The 26549-nt window shown below is 44.2% G+C and overlaps 1 protein-coding gene across 1 annotated transcript in view; it reads right to left on the bottom strand.

The window, feature by feature from the left end:
- LOC127909613 (hippocalcin-like protein 4) overlaps nt 1-26239 on the bottom strand; it is a 33515-nt gene extending 7276 nt beyond the window's left edge. The window contains exon 1 of the mRNA XM_052471770.1: nt 26077-26239. The gene's annotated coding sequence lies outside the window, so the exon portion shown is untranslated. The remainder of the gene's footprint in view (nt 1-26076) is intronic.
- Between the last annotated feature and the right edge of the window lie 310 nt (nt 26240-26549).

Here is a 26549-nt window from a genome sequence, read left to right as displayed (position 1 = left end):
CACTGACCTTCCTCTCCTCTCCATATACACTGACCTTCCTCTCCCCACCATATACACTGACCTTCCTCTCCCCACCATATACACTGACCTTCCTCTCCCCACCATATACACTGACCTTCCTCTCCTCACCATATACACTGACCTTCCTCTCCTCTCCATATACACTGACCTTCCTCTCCTCACCATATACACTGACCTTCCTCTCCTCTCCATATACACTGACCTTCCTCTCCCCACCATATACACTGACCTTCCTCTCCCCACCATATACACTGACCTTCCTCTCTCTACCATATACACTGACCTTCCTCTCCCACCATATACACTGACCTTCCTCTCTCTACCATATACACTGACCTTCCTCTCCTCACCATATACACTGACCTTCCTCTCTCTACCATATACACTGACCTTCCTCTCTCCACTATATACACTGACCTTCCTCTCCCCACCATATACACTGACCTTCCTCTCTCCACCATATACATTGACCTTCCTCTCCTCACCATATACACTGACCTTCCTCTCTCACCATATACACTGACCTTCCTCTCCCCACCATATACACTGACCTTCCTCTCCTCACCATATACACTGACCTTCCCTCCCTCACCATATACACTGACCTTCCTCTCTCTACCATATACATTGACCTTCCTCTCCTCACCATATACACTGACCTTCCTCTCCTCACCATATACACTGACCTTCCTCTCCTCACCATATACACTGACCTTCCTCTCCTCACCATATACACTGACCTTCCTCTCCTCACCATATACACTGACCTTCCTCTCCTCACCATATACACTGACCTTCCTCTCCTCACCATATACACTGACCTTCCTCTCCATATACACTGACCTTCCTCTCCCCACCATATACACTGACCTTCCTCTCCTCTCCATATACACTGACTTCCTCTCCTCTCCATATACACTGACCTTCCTCTCCATATACACTGACCTTCCTCTCCATATACACTGACCTTCCTCTCCTCACCATATACACTGACCTTCCTCTCCTCACCATATACACTGACCTTCCTCTCCATATACACTGACCTTCCTCTCTCTACCATATACACTGACCTTCCTCTCCTCACCATATACACTGACCTTCCTCCCCACCATATACACTGACCTTCCTCTCTCCACCATATACACTGACCTTCCTCTCCCCACCATATACACTGACCTTCCTCTCTCTACCATATACACTGACCTTCCTCTCCTCACCATATACACTGACCTTCCTCTCCCCACCATATACACTGACCTTCCTCTCTCTACCATATACACTGACCTTCCTCTCCCCACCATATACACTGACCTTCCTCTCCCCACCATATACACTGACCTTCCTCTCCTCACCATATACACTGACCTTCCTCTCACCATATACACTGACCTTCCTCTCCCTCACCATATACACTGACCTTCCTCTCCTCTCCATATACACTGACCTTCCTCTCCCCACCATATACACTGACCTTCCTCTCCTCTCCATATACACTGACCTTCCTCTCCCCACCATATACACTGACCTTCCTCTCCCCACCATATACACTGACCTTCCTCTCCCCACCATATACACTGACCTTCCTCTCCCCACCATATACACTGACCTTCCTCTCCTCACCATATACACTGACCTTCCTCTCCCCACCATATACACTGACCTTCCTCTCCCCACCATATACACTGACCTTCCTCTCTCCACCATATACACTGACCTTCCTCTCCTCACCATATACACTGACCTTCCTCTCCCTCCATATACACTGACCTTCCTCTCCTCACCATATACACTGACCTTCCTCTCCTCTCCATATACACTGACCTTCCTCTCCCCACCATATACACTGACCTTCCTCTCCCCACCATATACACTGACCTTCCTCTCTCTACCATATACACTGACCTTCCTCTCCCCACCATATACACTGACCTTCCTCTCCTCACCATATACACTGACCTTCCTCTCCTCACCATATACACTGACCTTCCTCTCTCTACCATATACACTGACCTTCCTCTCTCCACCATATACACTGACCTTCCTCTCCCCACCATATACACTGACCTTCCTCTCTCCACCATATACACTGACCTTCCTCTCCTCACCATATACACTGACCTTCCTCTCCTCACCATATACACTGACCTTCCTCTCCCCACCATATACACTGACCTTCCTCTCCTCACCATATACACTGACCTTCCTCTCCTCACCATATACACTGACCTTCCTCTCTCTACCATATACATTGACCTTCCTCTCCTCACCATATACACTGACCTTCCTCTCCTCACCATATACACTGACCTTCCTCTCCTCACCATATACACTGACCTTCCTCTCCTCACCATATACACTGACCTTCCTCTCCTCACCATATACACTGACCTTCCTCTCCTCACCATATACACTGACCTTCCTCTCCTCACCATATACACTGACCTTCCCTCTCTCCTTCACTGACCTTCCTCTCTCTACCATATACACTGACCTTCCTCTCCTCTCCATATACACTGACATTCCTCACCATATACACTGACCTTCCTCACCATATACACTGACCTTCCTCACCATATACACTGACCTTCCTCTCCTCACCATATACACTGACCTTCCTCTCCTCACCATATACACTGACCTTCCTCTCCATATACACTGACCTTCCTCTCTCTACCATATACACTGACCTTCCTCTCCTCACCATATACACTGACCTTCCTCTCCCCACCATATACACTGACCTTCCTCTCCCCACCATATACACTGACCTTCCTCTCCCCACCATATACACTGACCTTCCTCTCTCTACCATATACACTGACCTTCCTCTCACCATATACACTGACCTTCCTCTCTCTACCATATACACTGACCTTCCTCTCTCTACCATATACACTGACCTTCCTCTCCCCACCATATACACTGACCTTCCTCTCCTCACCATATACACTGACCTTCCTCTCCCCACCATATACACTGACCTTCCTCTCCCCACCATATACACTGACCTTCCTCTCTCTACCATATACACTGACCTTCCTCTCCCCACCATATACACTGACCTTCCTCTCCCCACCATATACACTGACCTTCCTCTCCTCACCATATACACTGACCTTCCTCTCCATATACACTGACCTTCCTCTCCACCATATACACTGACCTTCCTCTCCCCCATATACACTGACCTTCCTCTCCCTACCATATACACTGACCTTCCTCTCCCACCATATACACTGACCTTCCTCCTCCATATACACTGACCTTCCTCCTCTCCCCACCATATACACTGACCTTCCTCTCCCCACTATATACACTGACCTTCCTCTCCTCACCATATACACTGACCTTCCTCTCTCCCACCATATACACTGACCTTCCTCTCCTCACCATATACACTGACCTTCCTCTCCTCACCATATACACTGACCTTCCTCCTCTACCATATACACTGACCTTCCTCTCCCACTATATACACTGACCTTCCTCTCTCACCATATACACTGACCTTCCTCTCCCACCATATACACTGACCTTCCTCTCCCCACCATATACACTGACCTTCCTCTCTACCATATACACTGACCTTCCTCTCCTCACATATATACACTGACCTTCCTCTCTCACTGACCTTCCCTATATACACTGACCTTCCTCACCATATACACTGACCTTCCTCTCTCCATATACACTGACCTTCCTCTCTCACCATATACACTGACCTTCCTCTCTCTACCATATACACTGACCTTCCTCTCCCTCACCATATACACACTGACCTTCCTCTCCTGACCTTCCTATATACACTGACCTTCCTCTCTCTACCATATACACTGACCTTCCTCTCCCCTACCATATACACTGACCTTCCTCTCCCCACCATATACACTGACCTTCCTCTCTCTACCATATACACTGACCTTCCCTCCTCACCATATACACTGACCTTCCTCTCCCCACCATATACACTGACCTTCCTCTCTCACCATATACACTGACCTTCCTCTCACCATATACACCTGACCTCCCTCCATATACACTGACCTTCCTCTACCATATACACTGACCTTTCCTCTCTCCTCTCCATATACACTGACCTTCCTTCCCCACCATATACACTGACCTTCCTCTCCTCTCCATATACACTGACCTTCCTCTCTCACCATATACACTGACCTTCCTCTCCACCCTGACCTTCCTCTCCCCACCATATACACTGACCTTCCTCTCCCCACCATATACACTGACCTTCCTCTCCCCACCATATACACTGACCTTCCTCTCCTCACCATATACACTGACCTTCCTCTCCCCATATACACTGACCTTCCTCTCCTCTCCATATACACTGACCTTTCCCTCCTCACCATATACACTGACCATATACACTGACCTTCCTTCCTCTACCATATACACTGACCTTCCCTCTCCCCACCATATACACTGACCTTCCTCTCCCCACCATATACACTGACCTTCCTCTCCTCACCATATACACTGACCTTCCTCTCCTCACCATATACACTGACCTTCCTCTCCCTCCATATACACTGACCTTCCTCTCCTCACCATATACACTGACCTTCCTACACTGACCTTCCTCTACCATATACACTGACCTTCCTCTCTTCCTTCCTATATACACTGACCATACACTGACCTTCCTCTCTCTCACCATATACACTGACCTTCCTGACCTTCTCCCACCATATACACTGACCTTCCTCTCCTCTCCATATACACTGACCTTCCTCTCCACATATACACTGACCTTCCTCTCCTCACCATATACACTGACCTTCCTCTCCCCACCATATACACTGACCTTCCTCTCCCCACCATATACACTGACCTTCCTCACCATATCTGACCCTTCCTCACCATATACACTGACCTTCCTCTCCTCACCATATACACTGACCTTCCTCTCCCCACCATATACACTGACCTTCCCTCTCCATATACACTGACCTTCCTCTCCTCTACCATATACACTGACCTTCCTCTCCTCACCATATACACTGACCTTCCTCTCCCCACCATATACACTGACCTTCCTCTCTCTACCATATACACTGACCTTCCTCTCCTCACCATATACACTGACCTTCCTCTTCTACCTCTCCTTCCTCACCATATACACTGACCTTCCTCTCTCACCATATACACTGACCTTCCTCTCCTCACCATATACACTGACCTTCCTCTCCCCACCATATACACTGACCTTCCCTCTCTCCCCACCATATACACTGACCTTCCTCTCCTCTGCCCATATACACTGACCATCCCCACCATATACACTGACCTTCCTCTCCTCCATATACACTGACCTTCCTCTCCTCACCATATACACTGACCTTCCCTCCCCCTCTCTCACCATATACACTGACCTTCCTCTCCTCACCATATACACTGACCTTCCTCTCCATATACACTGACCTTCCTCTCCCCTACCATATACACTGACCTTCCTCTCCTCTCCATATACACTGACCTTCCTCTCCTCACCATATACACTGACCTTCCTCTCACCATATACACTGACCTTCCTCACCATATACACTGACCTTCCTCTCCTCACCATATACACTGACCTTCCTCTCCCCACCATATACACTGACCTTCTCTCCTCTCCATATACACTGACCTTCCTCTCTACCATATACACTGACCATATACACTGACCTTCCTCACCATATACACTGACCTTGACCTTCCTCTCCTCTCACCATATACACTGACCTTGACCTTCCTCACCATATACTGACCACCATATACACTGACCTTCCTCACCCTCCTACACTGACCTCACCATATACACTGACCTTCCTCTCTGACCTTCCTCACCATATACACTGACCTTCCTCACCATATACACTGACCTTCCTCTCCCACCATATACACTGACCTTCCTCTCCTCACTATATACACTGACCTTCCTCTCCTCTCCATATACACTGACCTTCCTCTCCTCTACCATATACACTGACCTTCCTCTCCCCACCATATACACTGACCTTCCTCTCCCCACCATATACACTGACCTTCCTCTCTCTACCATATACACTGACCTTCCTCTCCCACCATATACACTGACCTTCCTCTCCTCCACCATATACACTGACCTTCCTCCCCACCATATACACTGACCTTCCATATCACTGACCTTCCTGACCTTCCCTCCCCTCCATATACACTGACCTTCCTCTCCCCACCATATACACTGACCTTCCTCTCCCCACCATATACACTGACCTTCCTCTCCCCACCATATACACTGACCTTCCTCTCCCCACCATATACACTGACCTTCCTCTCCCCACCATATACACTGACCTTCCTCTCCCCACCATATACACTGACCTTCCTCTCCCACCATATACACTGACCTTCCTCTCCCCACCATATACACTGACCTTCCTCTCCCCTCCATATACACTGACCTTCCTCTCCCCACCATATACACTGACCTTCCTCTCCCCACCATATACACTGACCTTCCTCTCCTCACCATATACACTGACCTTCCTCTCCTCTCCATATACACTGACCTTCCTCTCCTCACCATATACACTGACCTTCCTCTCCTCTCCATATACACTGACCTTCCTCTCTCTACCATATACACTGACCTTCCTCTCCCCACTATATACACTGACCTTCCTCTCCCCACCATATACACTGACCTTCCTCTCTCTACCATATACACTGACCTTCCTCTCCCCACCATATACACTGACCTTCCTCTCCTCACCATATACACTGACCTTCCTCTCCTCACCATATACACTGACCTTCCTCACCATATACACTGACCTTCCTCTCCTCACCATATACACTGACCATATACACTGACCTTCCTCTCTACCATATACACTGACCTTCCTCTCCTCTCCATATACACTGACCTTCCTCTCTCTACAATATACACTGACCTTCCTCTCACCATATACACTGACCTTCCTCTCCTCACCATATACACTGACCTTCCTCTCCATATACACTGACCTTCCTCTCTCTACCATATACACTGACCTTCCTCTCCCTCCATATACACTGACCTTCCTCTCCATATACACTGACCTTCCTCACCATATACACTGACCTTCCTCTCCTCTCCATATACACTGACCTTCCTTTCCATATACACTGACCTTCCTCTCTCTACCATATACACTGACCTTCCTCTCCTCTCCATATACACTGACCTTCCTCTCTCTACCATATACACTGACCTTCCCTCACCATATACACTGACCTTCCTCTCCATATACACTGACCTTCCTCTCCTCACCATATACACTGACCTTCCTCACCATATACACTGACCTTCCTCACCATATACACTGACCTTCCTCACCATATACACTGACCTTCCTCTCCCCACCATATACACTGACCTTCCTCTCCTCACCATATACACTGACCTTCCTCACCATATACACTGACCTTCCTCACCATATTCCTCACTGACCTTCCTCACCATATACACTGACCTTCCTCACCATATACACTGACCTTCCTCTCTCACCATATACACTGACCTTCCTCTCCTCACCATATACACTGACCTTCCTCTCCTCTCCATATACACTGACCTTCCTCTCTCTACCATATACACTGACCTTCCTCTCCCCACCATATACACTGACCTTCCTCTCCCCACCATATACACTGACCTTCCTCTCTCTACCATATACACTGACCTTCCTCTCCCCACCATATACACTGACCTTCCTCTCCTTACCATATACACTGACCTTCCTCTCCATATACACTGACCTTCCTCTCCTCCTCCATATACACTGACCTTCCTCTCCTTCCTCTCCTCTCCATATACACTGACCTTCCTCTCCTCTCCATATACACTGACCTTCCTCTCCTCACCATATACACTGACCTTCCTCTCCTCACCATATACACTGACCTTCCTCTCCTCACCATATACACTGACCTTCCTCTCCTCACCATATACACTGACCTTCCTCACCATATACACTGACCTTCCTCTCCATATACACTGACCTTCCTCTCCCCACCATATACACTGACCTTCCTCTCCCCACCATATACACTGACCTTCCTCTCCTCACCATACCGTATATTGAGGTGTAAACTAGGTACCGTATATTGAGGTGTAAACTAGGTACCGTATATTGAGGTGTAAACTAGGTACCGTATATTGAGGTGTAAACTAGGTACCGTATATTGAGGTGTAAACTAGGTACCGTATATTGAGGTGTAAACTAGGTACCGTATATTGAGGTGTAAACTAGGTACCGTATATTGAGGTGTAAACTAGGTACCGGTACTTAAAGACGCACTCCAGAATTAGATTTGTACCATTTTGATGTGTTGCAAGATGAGACATGAATGATGTCGTACACAATTTGATGACATAGTACACCAAAAACGAGGACCACTTTTGGCTCAGGAGCACCACTTTCAAAACTACTGTCTGAAATTATACAATCACTTGAGAGTGCATCTTTAAGTAAAAATACTTTAAAGCACTACTTCATTATTTTGAGTTATCATTACCTTACATATTTAAATTGTACTCCACTACATTCTTAAATTAACTCATGTACTGTTTACTCCATACATTTTCCCCAACATCCGAAAGTACTCATTACATTTGGAATTCTTAGCTGGACAGGAAAATAGTCTAATTCACACACTTATCAAGAGAACGTCCATGGTCATCATATTGCCTCTGACCTGGCAGACTCACTAAACACAAATGCGTGGTTTGTATATGATGTCTGAGTGTTGGAGTGTGCCCCTGGGAAAGTATTCAGACCCCTTGACTTTTTACACATTTTATTACATTACAGCCTTATTCTAAAACTGATTAAATTGTTTTTTTTTTCTCTCATCAATCTACACACAATTCCCTATAATGACAAAGCAAAAAAACATTTACGTAAGTATTCTGACTCTTTACTCAGTACTTTGCTGAAGCACCTTTGGCAGCGATTACAGCATCGATTCTTCTCTGCAGATCCTCTCTGTTCCAACAACATAGAGAGATACCTGTTCTAAAAACAGAGAGAGACCTGTTCTAACAACAGAGAGAGAGAGACCAGTTCTAACAACAGAGAGAGAGACCTGTTCTAACAACAGAGAGAGAGAGAGAGAGAGAGAGAGAGACCAGTTCTAACAACAGAGAGAGAGAGAGAGAGAGAGAGAGAGAGAGACCTGTTCTAAAAACAGAGAGAGAGAGACCTGTTCTAAAAACAGAGAGAGAGAGAGACCTGTTCTAACAACAGAGAGAGACCTGTTCTAACAACAGAGAGAGAGAGACCAGTTCTAACAACAGAGAGAGAGACCTGTTCTAACAACAGAGAGAGAGACCAGTTCTAACAACAGAGAGAGAGAGAGAGAGAGAGAGAGAGACCTGTTCTAAAAACAGAGAGAGACCTGTTCTAACAACAGAGAGAGAGAGAGACCTGTTCTAAAAACAGAGAGAGAGAGAGACCTGTTCTAACAACAGAGAGAGAGAGACCTGTTCTAACAACAGAGAGAGAGAGACCAGTTCTAACAACAGAGAGAGAGACCTGTTCTAACAACAGAGAGAGAGACCAGTTCTAACAACAGAGAGAGAGACCTGTTCTAACAACAGAGAGAGAGAGAGAGAGAGAGAGAGAGAGAGACCAGTTCTAACAACAGAGAGAGAGAGACCAGTTCTAACAACAGAGAGAGAGAGAGACCTGTTCTAAAAACAGAGAGAGACCTGTTCTAACAACAGAGAGAGAGAGAGACCTGTTCTAAAAAACAGAGAGAGAGAGACCTGTTCTAACAACAGAGAGAGAGACCTGTTCTAACAACAGAGAGAGAGAGACCTGTTCTAACAACAGAGAGAGAGACCTGTTCTAACAACAGAGAGAGAGAGACCTGTTCTAACAACAGAGAGAGAGACCTGTTCTAACAACAGAGAGAGAGAGAGAGAGAGAGAGAGAGAGAGAGAGAGAGAGAGAGAGAGAGAGAGAGAGAGACCAGTTCTAACAACAGAGAGAGAGACCAGTTCTAACAACAGAGAGAGAGACCTGTTCTAACAACAGAGAGAGAGACCTGTTCTAACAACAGAGAGAGAGACCTGTTCTAACAACAGAGAGAGAGACCTGTTCTAACAACAGAGAGAGAGAGAGAGAGAGAGAGAGAGAGAGAGAGAGACCTGTTCTAAAAACAGAGAGAGACCTGTTCTAACAACAGAGGGAGAGAGACCTGTTCTAACAACAGAGAGAGATAGAGACCTGTTCTAACAACAGAGAGAGAGAGACCTGTTCTAACAACAGAGAGAGAGACCAGTTCTAACAACAGAGAGAGAGACCTGTTCTAAAACAGAGAGAGAGAGACCAGTTCTAACAACAGAGAGAGAGACCTGTTCTAACAACAGAGAGAGAGAGAGAGAGACCAGTTCTAACAACAGAGAGAGAGACCAGTTCTAACAACAGAGAGAGAGACCTGTTCTAACAACAGAGAGATAGACCTGTTCTAACAACAGAGAGAGAGAGAGAGAGACCGTTCTAACAACAGAGAGAGACCTGTTCTAAAAACAGAGAGAGATACCTGTTCTATCAACAGAGAGAGAGACCTGTTCTAACAACAGAGAGAGAGAGAGACCTGTTCTAACAACAGAGAGAGAGACCTGTTCTAACAACAGAGAGATAGACCTGTTCTAACAACAGAGAGAGAGAGAGAGAGAGAGACGTTCTAACAACAGAGAGAGAGACCTGTTCTAACAACAGAGAGAGACATGTTATAACAAGAGAGAGAGAGAGAGAGAGAGAGAGAGACCTGTTCTAAAAACAGAGAGAGACCTGTTCTAACAACAGAGAGAGAGAGACCTGTTCTAACAACAGACAGAGAGAGAGAGAGAGAGAGAGAGAGAGAGAGAGAGACCTGTTCTAAAAACAGAGAGAGACCTGTTCTAACAACAGAGAGAGAGACCTGTTCGTTCTAACAACAGAGAGAGAGACCTGTTCTAACAACAGAGAGAGAGAGAGAGAGACCTGTTCTAAAAACAGAGAGAGACCTGTTCTAACAACAGAGAGAGAGAGACCTGTTCTAACAACAGAGAGAGAGACCTGTTCTAAAAACAGAGAGAGACCTGTTCTAACAACAGAGAGAGAGAGAGAGAGAGACCTGTTCTAACAACAGAGAGAGAGAGAGACCTGTTCTAACAAAAGAGAGAGAGAGACCTGTTCTAACAACAGAGAGAGAGAGTCCAGTTCTAACAACAGAGAGAGAGACCTGTTCTAACAACAGAGAGAGAGAGAGAGAGAGAGAGAGAGAGAGAGAGAGAGAGAGAGAGAGAGAGAGAGAGAGAGAGAGACCAGTTTTAACAACAGAGAGAGAGACCAGTTCTAACAACAGAGAGAGAGACCTGTTCTAACAACAGAGAGAGAGACCTGTTCTAACAACAGAGAGAGAGAGAGAGAGAGACACGTTCTAACAACAGAGAGAGAGACCTGTTCTAACAACAGAGAGAGATACCTGTTCTATCAACAGACCTGTTCTAACAACAGAGAGAGAGAGAGAGACCTGTTCTAAAAACAGAGAGAGACCTGTTCTAACAACAGAGAGAGAGACCTGTTCTAACTAACAACAGAGAGAGAGACCTGTTCTAACAACAGAGAGAGAGAGAGACCTGTTCTAACAACAGAGAGAGAGAGAGAGAGACGTTCTAACAAGAGAGAGAGAGACCTGTTCTAACAACAGAGAGAGAGAGAGAGTTCTAACAACAGAGAGAGAGAGACGTTCTAACAACAGAGAGATAGACCTGTTCTAACAACAGAGAGAGAGAGAGAGAGAGAGAGAGAGAGAGAGAGAGAGAGAGAGACGTTCTAACAACAGAGAGAGAGACCTGTTCTAATAACAGAGAGAGATACCTGTTCTATCAACAGAGAGAGAGACCTGTTCTAACAAACAGAGAGAGAGACCTGTTCTAACAACAGAGAGAGAGACCTGTTCTAACAACACAGAGAGAGAGAGAGACCTGTTCTAACAACAGAGAGAGAGAGAGACCTGTTCTAACAACAGAGAGAGAGAGAGAGAGAGAGACCGTTCTAACAACAGAGAGAGAGAGTTCTAACAACAGAGAGAGACCTGTTCTAACAACAGAGAGAGACCTGTTCTAACAACAGAGAGAGAGAGACCTGTTCTAACAAGAGAGAGAGAGAGAGAGAGAGAGAGAGAGAGAGAGAGAGAGAGAGAGAGAGAGAGAGACCTGTTCTAAAACAGAGAGAGACCTGTTCTAACAACAGAGAGAGAGACCTGTTCTAACAACAGAGAGAGAGAGAGAGAGAGAGTTCTAACAAGAGAGAGAGAGAGAGAGAGAGAGAGAGAGAGAGAGAGAGACCTGTTCTAAAAACAGAGAGAGACCTGTTCTAACAACAGAGGGGGAGAGAGACCTGTTCTAACAACAGAGAGAGAGACCTGTTCTAACAACAGAGAGAGAGACCTGTTCTAACAACATAGAGAGAGAGAGAGAGAGAGAGAGAGAGACCAGTTCTAACAACAGAGAGAGAGACCTGTTCTAACAACAGAGAGAGAGAGACCAGTTCTAACAACAGAGAGAGAGACCTGTTCTAACAACAGAGAGAGAGAGAGAGAGACCAGTTCTAACAACAGAGAGAGAGACCAGTTCTAACAACAGAGAGAGAGACCTGTTCTAACAACAGAGAGAGAGACCTGTTCTAACAAGAGAGAGAGAGAGAGAGAGAGAGAGAGACGTTCTAACAACAGAGAGAGAGACCTGTTCTAACAACAGAGAGAGAGACCTGTTCTAACAACAGAGAGAGAGACCTGTTCTAACAACAGAGAGAGAGAGAGACCTGTTCTAACAACAGAGAGAGAGACCTGTTCTAACAACAGAGAGAGAGACCTGTTCTAACAACAGAGAGAGAGAGAGAACAAGAGAGAGAGAGACGTTCTAACAACAGAGAGAGAGACCTGTTCTAACAACAGAGAGAGACATGTTATAACAACAGAGAGAGACAGAGAGAGAGAGAGAGACCTGTTCTAAAAACAGAGAGAGACCTGTTCTAACAACAGAGAGAGAGAGACCTGTTCTAACAACAGACAGAGAGAGAGAGAGAGAGAGAAGAGAGAGAGAGAGAGAGACCTGTTCTAAAACAGAGAGAGACCTGTTCTAACAACAGAGAGAGAGACCTGTTCTAACAACAGAGAGAGAGACCTGTTCTAACAACAGAGAGAGAGAGAGAGAGAGAGAGAGACCTGTTCTAAAAACAGAGAGAGACCTGTTCTAACAACAGAGAGAGAGACCTGTTCTAACAACAGAGAGAGATAGAGACCTGTTCTAACAACAGAGAGAGAGACCTGTTCTAACAACAGAGAGAGAGACCCGTTCTAACAACAGAGAGAGAGACCTGTTCTAACAACAGAGAGAGAGACCTGTTCTAACAACAGAGAGAGAGAGAGACCTGTTCTAACAACAGAGAGAGAGAGAGACCTGTTCTAAAAACAGAGAGAGAGACCAGTTCTAACAACAGAGAGAGAGACCTGTTCTAACAACAGAGAGAGAGAGAGAGAGAGAGAGAACAACAGAGAGAGAGAGAGAGAAGAACAGAGAGAGAGAGACCAGTTCTAACAACAGAGAGAGAGACCAGTTCTAACAACAGAGAGAGAGACCTGTTCTAACAACAGAGAGAGAGACCTGTTCTAACAACAGAGAGAGAGAGAGACCTGTTCTAACAACAGAGAGAGAGAGTTCTAACAACAGAGAGAGAGAGAGAGAGAGAGACTGTTCTAACAACAGAGAGAGAGACCTGTTCTAACAACAGAGAGAGATACCTGTTCTATCAACAGAGAGAGAGACCTGTTCTAACAACAGAGAGAGAGAGAGACCTGTTATAAAAACAGAGAGAGACCTGTTCTAACAACAGAGAGAGAGACCTGTTCTAACAAACAGAGAGAGAGAGACCTGTTCTAACAACAGAGAGAGAGAGACCTGTTCTAACAACAGAGAGAGAGAGAGAGAGAGAGACGTTCTAACAACAGAGAGAGAGACCAGTTCTAACAACAGAGAGAGACCAGTTCTAACAACAGAGAGAGAGACCTGTTCTAACAACAGAGAGAGAGAGATAGAGATAGAGAGAGAGAGAGAGAGAGAGAGAGAGACCTGTTCTAAAACAGAGAGAGACCCAGTTCTAACAACAGAGAGAGAGACCTGTTCTAACAACAGAGAGAGAGACCTGTTCTAACAACAGAGAGAGAGAGAGAGAGAGAGAGAGAGACCTGTTCTAATAACAGAGAGAGACCTGTTCTAACAACAGACAGAGAGAGACCTGTTCTAACAACAGAGAGAGAGAGACCTGTTCTAACAACAGAGAGAGAGACCTGTTCTAACAACAGAGAGAGAGAGAGACCTGTTCTAACAACAGAGAGAGAGAGACCTGTTCTAACAACAGAGAGAGAGAGACCTGTTCTAACAACAGAGAGAGAGACCTGTTCTAACAACAGAGAGAGAGAGAGAGAGAGACACGTTCTAACAACAGAGAGAGAGACCTGTTCTAACAACAGAGAGAGAGACCTGTTCTAACAACAGAGAGAGAGACCTGTTCTATCAAGAGAGAGAGAGAGACCTGTTCTAACAACAGAGAGAGAGAGAGACCTGTTCTAACAACAGAGAGAGAGAGAGACCTGTTATAAAAACAGAGAGAGACCTGTTCTAACAACAGAGAGAGAGAGAGAGAGAGAGAGAGAGAGAGAGAGAGAGAGAGACCTGTTCTAACAACAGAGAGAGAGACCAGTTCTAACAACAGAGAGATAGACCTGTTCTAACAACAGAGAGATAGACCTGTTCAAACAACAGAGAGAGAGAGAGAGAGACGTTCTAACAACAGAGAGAGAGAGTTCTAACAACAGAGAGAGAGACCTGTTCTAACAACAGAGAGAGAGACCTGTTCTAACAACAGAGAGAGAGACCTGTTATAAAAAGAGAGAGAGACCTGTTCTAACAACAGAGAGAGAGACCTGTTCTAACAACAGAGAGAGAGAGACCTGTTCTAACAACACAGAGAGAGAGAGAGACCTGTTCTAACAACAGAGAGAGAGACCTGTTCTAAGAACAGAGAGAGAGAGAGACCTGTTCTAACAACAGAGAGAGAGAGAGACCTGTTCTAACAACAGAGAGAGAGAGAGACCTGTTCTAACAACAGAGAGAGAGAGAGAGAGACCTGTTCTAACAACAGAGAGAGAGAGAGACCTGTTCTAACAACAGAGAGAGAGAGAGAGAGAGAGAGACCTGTTCTAACAACACAGAGAGAGAGATAGAGAGAGACATTCAGAGAGGAGGAAGGATGCATCGCTATAGAAACAGAGCCCACCTCAGCGATGGTTCAAACAATCTAATTTAAGATCACCCTACATGTAGAGCCTGGAGACTTACACAGGGGATGGACAGCGCGGGGAGGGTGTGTCTCTCTGTCTGAGATATGTCTCCCAGGTCTCTCTACGGTAGCTAAGCATGGCTTAACATCTCCCAACATTTTATCTGTCCATACAATTGTTTCATATTATTTATGATTTTAATTATTACTTATTTTGTTTATGTACCAAATGGAACCCAATTCCCGATATAGTGAACTGCTTATGACCAGAGCCCTATGTGTAGTAGTGCAGTATATAGGGAAGAGGGTCCCATTTAGGACACAGGCCTTGTGTCCTCTAATTCGCCGGAGAGTGTTTCAGAGATGCCCTGTAATTATAGCCATTATAGTAAAACACTCATAATTATAGTAAAATACTCATAATTTTAGTAAAATACTCATAATTTTAGTAAAACACTCACAATTAAAGTAAAACACTCTATGCTAACAACTAGTTATCAGAGATCGACACTTGCCCGAAAAGCACCCCACACTATATCACTGTCTTATAAACATCAGTTCACCCAAGTTAACTAGCAAGCTGTGTGACTTTCCAAATTATGTCCAATCACTTGAATTTACCACAGGTGGACTCCAATCAAGTTGTAGAAACGACTCAAGGATGATCAATGGAAACAGGATGCACCTGAGCTAAAATTGGAGTCTCATAGCAAAGGGTCTGAATACTTATGTAAATATTATATTTCTATTTCCTATATTAATTGTAATACATTTTTATTAAATAAAAAAATAAAAAAACCTTGCTTGGTCATTATGGGGTATTGTGATGTCATTATGGTATTGTGTTGTCATTATGGGGTATTATGATGTAATGATGGGGTATTGTGATGTCATTATGGAGCAGTGTGTGTAGATCGATGAGGATTCTATTAACTTCATTAATTTTAGAATAAGGCTGTAACGAAACTACACAAGGAAAAAGTCAAGGGCCAGGGTTAACATTTTGAACTATGCCTCTTTTGTCAAGTGGCACCACAGACAGCATCACACACCTGACAACTAAACACACACCAGCCAGCATCTCACACATGACAAATAAACACACATCAGCCAGCATCACTAACTGAAAAATAAACACACATCAGCCAACATTACACACCTGACAACTAAACACACACCAGCCAGCATCTCACACCTGACAAATAAACACACACCTAACAACTAAACACACACCAGACAACTAAACACACACCAGCCAGCATCTCACACCTGACAAATAAACACACACCTGACAACTAAACACACACCAGACAACTAAACACACACCAGACAACTAAACACACACCAGCCAGCATCTCACACCTGACAAATAAACACACACCTAACAACTAAACACACACTTGACAACTAAACACACACCAGACAACTAAACACACACCAGCCAGCATCTCACACCTGACAAATAAACACACACCTGACAACTAAACACACACCTGACATCAAAACACACACCTGGCAACTAAACTCACACCTGACAACTAAACACACACCTGACAACTAAACACACACCTGACAACTAAATTCACCTGACAACTAAAAACACACCTGACAACTAAAAACACACCTGACAACTAAACACACACCTGACAACTAAATTCACCTGACAACTAAACACACACCTGACAACTAAACACACACCTGACAACTAAACACACACCTGACAACTAAACACACCTGACAACTAAACACACACCTGACAACTAAACACACACCTGACAACTAAAACACACCTGACAACTAAACACACACCTGACAACTAAACACACACCTGACAACTAAACACACCTGACAAACACACCTGACAAACACACCTGACAAACACACCTGACAACTAAACACACACCTGACAACTAAACACACATCTGACAACTAAACACACACCTGACAACTAAACACACCTGACAACTAAACACACACCTGACAACTAAACACACACCTGACAACTAAACACACACCTGACAACTAAACACACACCTGACAACTAAACACACACCTGACAACTAAACACACACCTGACAACTAAACACACACCTGACAACTAAACACATACCTGACAACTAAACACACACCTGACAACTAAATTCACCTGACAACTAAACACACACCTGACAACTAAACACACACCAGCAAGCAACACACACCTGACAACTAAACACACACCAGCCAGCAACACACACCTGACAACTAAACACACACCTGACAACTAAACACACACCTGACAACTAAACACACCTGACAACTAAACACACACCTGACAACTAATCACACACCTGACATCAAAACACACACCTGGCAACTAAACACACCGGACAACTAAACACACACCTGACAATGAAACACACCTGTCAACTGAACACAAACCTGCCAGCCTCAACACCTGACAAATAAACACACACCAGCCAGCATCACATACCTGACAACTAAACACAAACCTGCCAGCATCACAACCTGACAAATAAACACACACCAGCCAGCATCACACACAGGACAACAAAACACACACCAGCCAGCATCACCACCTGACAAATAAACACACACCAGCCAGCATCACACACAGGACAACAAAACACACACCAGCCAGCATCACATACCTGACAACTAAACACACACCAGCCAGCATCACACACCAGAAAACTAAACACACATCAGACAACCAAACACACCTGACAACTAAACACACACCTGACAACTCAACTCACACCTGACAACTAAACACACACCAGCCAGCATCTCACACATGACAAATAAACACACACCTGACATCAAAACACACACCTGGCAACTAAACACACCGGACAACTAAACACACACCTGACAATGAAACACACCTGTCAACTGAACACAAACCTGCCAGCCTCAACACCTGACAAATAAACACACACCAGCCAGCATCACATACCTGACAACTAAACACAAACCTGCCAGCATCACAACCTGACAAATAAACACACACCAGCCAGCATCACACACAGGACAACAAAACACACACCAGCCAGCATCACCACCTGACAAATAAACACACACCAGCCAGCATCACACACAGGACAACAAAACACACACCAGCCAGCATCACATACCTGACAACTAAACACACACCAGCCAGCATCACACACCAGAAAACTAAACACACATCAGACAACCAAACACACCTGACAACTAAACACACACCTGACAACTCAACTCACACCTGACAACTAAACACACACCTGACAACTAAACACACACCTGACAACTAAACACACACCTGACAACTAAACACACACCTGTCAACTAATCACACACCTGTCAACTAATCACACACCTCACAACTAAACACACACCTGACAACTAAACACACACCTGACAACTAAACACACACCTGACAACTAAACACACACCTGACAAATAAACACACACCTGTCAACTAAACACACACCTGACAACTAAACACACACCTGACAACTAAACACACACCTGTCAACTAATCACACACCTCACAACTAAACACACACCTCACAACTAAACGCACACACACTTAGCATGGGCACGGAAAGACACACACACACTTAGCATGGGCACGGAAAGACACACACACACGTAGCATGGGCACGCGTGGGCACACACAACCACGTAGCATGGGTGTGCACAGAAACACACACACACACATAGCATGGGCACGGACAACTAAACACACACACACACACACACACACACACACAGATATATACAAAGACATGCACACACATGCACAAGGTCAGACGGACGGACGGACGGACGGACGGACAGACAGACAGAAGATTGCACCAAAATCAACCATTTATCGAATCATCAAGAACTTCAAGGATAGAGTTTGATTTGTTGTGAAGAAGGCTTCAGGGCGCACAAAGAGGGTCCAGCAAACGCCAGGACCGTCTCCTAAAGTTGATTCAGCTGCGGGATCGGGACACCACCAGTACAGAGCTTGCTCAGGAATGGCAGCAGGCAGGTGTGAGTGCATCTGCACACTCAGTGAGGCGAAGGCTTTTGGAGGATGGCCTGGTGTCAAGAAGGGCATCAAAGAAGCCACTTCTCTCCAGGAAAAACATGATATTCTTCAAAAGGTACAGGGATTGGACTGCTGAGGACTGGGGTAAAGTAATTTTCTCTGATGAAATCCCTTTCCGATTGTTTGGGGCATCTGGTAAAAAGCTTGCCCAGAGAAGACAAGGTGAGTGTTACCATCAGTCCTGTGTCAGGCCAACAGTAAAGCATCCTGAGACCATTCATGTGTGGGGTTGCTTCTCTGAGGAGAAGACAAGGTGAGCGCCACCATCAGTCTGTGTCATGCCAACAGTAAAGCATCCTGAAACCATTCATGTGTGGGGTTGCTTCTCAGCCAAGGGAGTGGGCTCACTCACAATGTTGCCTAAGAACACAGCCATGAATAAAGAATGGTACCAACACATCCTCCAAGAGCAACTTCTCCCAACCATCCAGGAACAGTTTGGTGATGAACAATGATGTTTCCAGCATGATGGAGCACCTTGCCATAAGGCAAAGTGATAACTAAGTGGCTCGGGGAACAAAACCCCAATATTTTGGGTCCATGGCCAGGAAACTCTCCAGACCTTAATCCCATTGAGAACTTGTGGTCAATCCTCAAGAAGTGGGTGGACAAACAAAAACCCACAAATTCTGACAAACTCCAAGCATTGATTATGCAAGAATGGGCCGCCATCAGTCAGGATGTGGCCCAGAAGTTAATTGACAGCTGCCAGGGCGGATTGCAGAGGTCTAGAAAAAGAAGGGTCAACCCTGCAAATATGGACTCTTTGCATCAACTTCATGTAATTGTCAATAACAGCCTTGGACACATATGAAATGCTTGTAATTATACTTCAGTGTTCGATAGTAACATCTGACAAAAATATCTAGACACTGAAGCAGCAAACTTTATGGAAATTAATATTTGTGTCATTCTCAAAACTTTTGGCCACGACTGTATATACAGTATATATATATATATATATATATATATATATATATAAAACACAATTTAAAGTAACTGTCCAGTTAAAATCTCCTAAAAGTTCATATTCTGTTAACTGTATATATATAGTGCATATAGTATAGTGTAGTGTATATATAGTGTGTATATAGTTTATATATAGTGTGTATATATAGCATATAGATAGTGTATATATATAGTGCATATAGTATAGTGTAGTGTATATATAGTGTGTATATAGTGTATATCAATCAAGGAGAACCGGCACGAGACTGCAATGTAAACTCAACCAGTGACCGGTAGCAAGTACCCTACATTATTCATCTCATATGCATACGTATATACTGTACTCTATATCATCTACTGCATCTTTATGTTGGCTGCTGCCAGCACACTGACACTGACTCAACTCCAGCCACTTTAATAATGGGAATTGATGGGAAATGATGTAAAACATATCACTAGCCACATTAAACAATGCTACCTAATATAATGTTTACATACCCTACATTATTCATCTCATATGCATACGTATATACTGTACTCTATTCTATATCATCGACTGCATCCTTATGTAATACATGTATCACTAGCCTCTTTCACTATGCCACTTTGTTTACATACCCATCTCATATGTATATACTGTACTCGACACCATCTACTGTATCTTGCCTATGCTGTTCTGTACCATCACTCATTCATATATCCTTATGTACATATTCTTTATCCCCTTACACTGTGTATAAGACAGTAGTTTTGGAATTTTTAGTTAGATTACTTGTTGGTTATTACTGCATTGTCGGAACTAGAAGCACAAGCATTTCGCTACACTCGCATTAACATCTGCTAACCATGTGTATGTGACAAATAAAATTTGATTTGATTTGAGTATTGTGTACATTCGTATACGTGTGTCTACAATAGTGCACTATCAATACGGTGAATGAAATATGCCAACACACACAGCCAATTTCTCCGACATAAACGTGACCATGATACGCTTTGGCCTGTCACATGAGAGCGGTCAATGACGTCAACTCTGTCACTGTCTGATCCATAGCAGTCGACCTAACGATCTCATAGGTCTACTGTACTGTGATGTCACAGTACAGTAGACCTATGATTGGTTCAGTTGCATCAGTCTACTGACTTGCCTCAAAGCAACAAAGAACATTTACATTTGAGGGGTTGACTTTCACAGTTGGTTGAATGGTGCTGGTTGAATGGTGCTGGTATCACCTCTACTCTGGTTGAATGGTGCTGGTATCACCTCTACTCTGGTTGAATGGTGCTGGTATCACCTCTACTCTGGTTGAATGGTGCTGGTATCACCTCTACTCTGGTTGAATGGTGCTGGTATAACCTCTACTCTGGTTGAATGGTGCTGGTATCACCTCTACTCTGGTTGAATGGTGCTGGTATCACCTCTACTCTGGTTGAATGGTGCTGGTATCACCTCTACTCTGGTTGAATGGTGCTGGTATCACCTCTACTCTGGTTGAATGGTGCTGGTATCACCTCTACTCTGGTTGAATGGTGCTGGTATCACCTCTACTCTGGTTGAATGGTGCTGGTATCACCTCTACTCTGGTTGAATGGTGCTGGTATCACCTCTACTCTGGTTGAATGGTGCTGGTATCACCTCTACTCTGGTTGAATGGTGCTGGTATCACCTCTACTCTGGTTGAATGGTGCTGGTATCACCTCTACTCTGGTTGAATGGTGCTGGTTGAATGGTGCTGGTATCACCTCTACTCTGGTTGAATGGTGCTGGTATAACCTCTACTCTGGTTGAATGGTGCTGGTATAACCTCTACTCTGGTTGAATGGTGCTGGTTGAATGGTGCTGGTATCACCTCTACTCTGGTTGAATGGTGCTGGTATAACCTCTACTCTGGTTGAATGGTGCTGGTTGAATGCTGCTGGTATCACCTCTACTCTGAATGGTGCTGGTATAACCTCTACTCTGGTTGAATGGTTGAATGGTGCTGGTTGAATGGTGCTGGTATCACCTCTACTCTGGTTGAATGGTGCTGGTATCACCTCTACTCTGGTTGAATGGTGCTGGTATCACCTCTACTCTGGTTGAATGGTGCTGGTATCACCTCTACTCTGGTTGAATGGTGCTGGTATCACCTCTACTCTGGTTGAATGCTGCTGGTATCACCTCTACTCTGGTTGAATGGTGCTGGTATCACCTCTACTCTGGTTGAATGGTGCTGGTATCACCTCTACTCTGGTTGAATGCTGCTGGTATCACCTCTACTCTGGTTGAATGGTGCTGGTATCACCTCTACTCTGGTTGAATGGTGCTGGTATCACCTCTACTCTGGTTGAATGGTGCTGGTATCACCTCTACTCTGGTTGAATGGTGCTGGTATCACCTCTACTCTGGTTGAATGGTGCTGGTATCACCTCTACTCTGGTTGAATGGTGCTGGTATCACCTCTACTCTGGTTGAATGGTGCTGGTATCACCTCTACTCTGGTTGAATGGTGCTGGTATCACCTCTACTCTGGTTGAATGGTGCTGGTATCACCTCTACTCTGGTTGAATGGTGCTGGTATCACCTCTACTCTGGTTGAATGGTGCTGGTTGAATGGTGCTGGTATAACCTCTACTCTGGTTGAATGGTGCTGGTATCACCTCTACTCTGGTTGAATGCTGCTGGTATAACCTCTACTCTGGTTGAATGGTGCTGGTTGAATGGTGCTGGTATAACCTCTACTCTGGTTGAATGGTGCTGGTATCACCTCTACTCTGGTTGAATGGTGCTGGTATCACCTCTACTCTGGTTGAATGGTGCTGGTATCACCTCTACTCTGGTTGAATGGTGCTGGTATAACCTCTACTCTGGTTGAATGGTGCTGGTGGCACCTATTCTCTGCTTCACGATGTTCAAGTGCACCTTTTTCAAGTAGTGCCACAAAATGACATGACTCACTAGCGGTGGTTAAGTGGTGGTGAGGGCTTGGACATGCACACCTGCATGCACAGAGCGAGAGAGAGTAGGATACTGTATGTCTCTTTCTACCAAGTAGCATTCTGTATCTCTCTATCTACCTAGTAGGATACTGTATGTCTCTATCTACCAAGTAGGATTCTGTATCTCTCTATCTACCTAGTAGGATACTGTATGTCTCTATCTACCAAGTAGGATTCTGTATCTCTCTATCTACCTAGTAGGATACTGTATGTCTCTATCTACCAAGCAGGATTCTGTATCTCTCTATCTACCTAGTAGGATACTGTATGTCTCTATCTACCAAGTAGGATTCTGTATCTCTCTATCTACCTAGTAGGATACTGTATGTCTCTATCTACCAAGCAGGATTCTGTATTTCTCTATCTATCTAGTAGGATACTGGATGTCTCTATCTACCAAGCAGGATTTGTCATTCACTGTCTACCAATGAGGATTTGACATTCTCTGTCTACCAAGTATGACAATGTCTTTCTCTATCAACCAAGTAGTATATTGTATATCTCTATCTACCAAGTAGAATGCGTCATTCTCGGTCTACCAAGAAAGATTATGTCTCTCTCTATCTACCAAGTAGGATAATGTCTCTCCCTACCTACCAAGTGGGATAATGTCTCTCTCCACCAAATAATATATTGGATATCTCTTATCTACCAAGTAGGATTTGTCTATCTCTATCTACCAAGTATCATGCTGTATCTTTCTATCTACCAAGCAGGATAATGTATCTCTCTTTCTACCAAGTAGGATATGGTCTATCTCTATCTACCAAGTAGGATAGTGTCGCTCTCTATCTACCAAGTAATATACTGTATATCTCTATCTATCAAGTATAATATTGTCTATATCTATCTACCAAGTATCATTCTGTATCTCTCTGTCTACCAAGTAGTATTATGTCTCTCTCTATCTACCAAGTAGTATTATGTCTCTCTCTATCTACCAAGTAGAATAATGTCTCTCTCCATCTACCAAGTAGTATTATGTCTCTCTCTATCTACCAAGTAGAATAATGTCTCTCTCCATCTACCAAGTAGTATTATGTCTCTCTCTATCTACCACGTAGGATAATGTCTCTCCCTACCTACCAAGTGGGATAATGTATCTCTCTTTCTACCAAGTAGGATATTGTCTCTCACTATCTCCCAAGTAGAATGTCTCTCTCCATCTACCAAGTGGGATTATGTCTCTCTCTATCTGCCAAGTAGGATAATGTCAGTCTCTACCTACCAAGTGGGATAATGTATCTCTCTTTCTACCAAGTAGGATATTGTCTCTCACTATCTGCCAAGTAGGATAATGTCAGTCTCTACCTACCAAGTGGGATAATGTATCTCTCTTTCTACCAAGTAGGATATTGTCTCTCACTATCTCCCAAGTAGAATAATGTCTCTCTCCATCTACCAAGTAGGATTATGTCTCTCTCTATCTGCCAAGTAGGATAATGTATCTCTCTGTCTTAATTTACCCTTACAACCTCTACTACCAGCTTGTAGTGTTCCAGATTGACATTATAGGATGCATCCCAAATGGCAGTCTATTCCCTTCATAGTGCACTAGTTTTGACTAGGGCACATAGAGCTCTGGTCAAAAGTTACATGGTTTCCTTTGGAACACACGCATAAATATGGCTATTTTCGGAATGTTCATTAAAGCATGAAGGACATCAAAGCACAGAAGCATGTCTCAGGTTAATTTCAAAAGGATTTCAGCAGTCTGTTTCTCATGTCCGTCTCCTATGTCCTTACTCTGAGGCAGACTGACATACATCTAACAACATTTTATACATCACGAGTGTGGCGACATGTCTGCTCATGTTCCCGTCAGTGCGCATGGAAGGGCGAGCTAAAGTATTGTCACCATGGCAATCCATCAGACGCACCTGTTACCGCGTTCCCGTTAAACAGAGAGAGTTGAATTGAAAGAGAGGGAGAGAGAGAGAGTTGCATTGAAAGAGAGAGAGAGTTGAATTGAAAGAGAGGGAGAGAGAGAGTTGAATTGAAAGAGAGAGAGAGAGCTGTTGAAAAGAACATCTGCATTTTGTTAGGGGATAACATAGAGACGGTCGATCTATCTGTAGATTATGTCCTGGCCTATAATAATATAAGAAAGTAGATCCCACCATGTCACATACGTGAGACCTTGTAGATTTAATTTCTCAATTGTTGATTTTCTTTTGAGTGAATTGAACACATATATATATATATTTTTTTTTTTACATTCTTGAAAACGAGAGGGTGCATTTTAAGAGATTTAATCCTGATACATTTCAAATAAATAAATATAGTTAATGTATGTGATACGTCCTATACATTGCTTTGACAACGGTGGCAATAAAGCATTTGTTGAATTGAATTGAGCCCGAGAGAGAGAATGAGTGTGTGTGTGTGTGTGTGTGTGTGTGAGAGAGAGAGAGAGATACACAGATAGATATTATGCGCGCAAAGAAAGCTTCAAACGCTCATGTTGCCCATGTCCTTGTTATTGTGTGTGTGTGTGTGTGTTTGTTTGTGCGCGCGCGCGCGTGTCACTACGTCCTTCCTTTGACTTGGGTATAATAATCCGCCTATAACATGGTTTGACTATTATGTCATTACACATTTATTAACATCGTTGCGCAAGAAATTACTATTTAGTTGTCTAGACACTATTGGTAAAAAAAAATGACAGTTTATCTCGTTTCTTACCTTGAAATTATGTAGAAGACTCGATTCTTCAGAACCTTACGGACAAATCAATTATTTTACGGTGCTCTTACAATTATTTCTCAAAAGCTCTGAAACAAGTGAAGTCTACTCCAAATCAACAAGTTTCCCCGTTGCCTCACTCGGTCGTTCGCTCTCTACGTTCCGTTCAGTGAAAATGAATGAATGCATGCGTCCTCTTCGTCAACACATTTGCCTAAGGACCGCCTCATGCCAGCGCCGATTGGGGAGCGAGTCTCAAATAATCATTCTGGACGATGTAATTGGATGATCTGCCTTGTCAATCAAAACAGCAAACTCAGTCAGCGCGTAGCGTCTGTAGCCCTGAACTATTTGCTTTACAACACTACGCCTATATAGACGTAATATGACATTTGAAATGTCTTTATTCTTTTGGATCTTTTGTGAGTGTAATGTTTACTGTTAATTTGTATTGTTTATTTCACTTTTTTTTA

This window comes from Oncorhynchus keta, chromosome 19 (assembly GCF_023373465.1).
Source record: "Oncorhynchus keta strain PuntledgeMale-10-30-2019 chromosome 19, Oket_V2, whole genome shotgun sequence".
In the NCBI taxonomy this organism is placed as follows: domain Eukaryota; kingdom Metazoa; phylum Chordata; class Actinopteri; order Salmoniformes; family Salmonidae; genus Oncorhynchus; species Oncorhynchus keta.
Note: the sequence above shows the minus strand (reverse complement) of the source record. Positions and strands in the feature narration are given on the sequence as shown.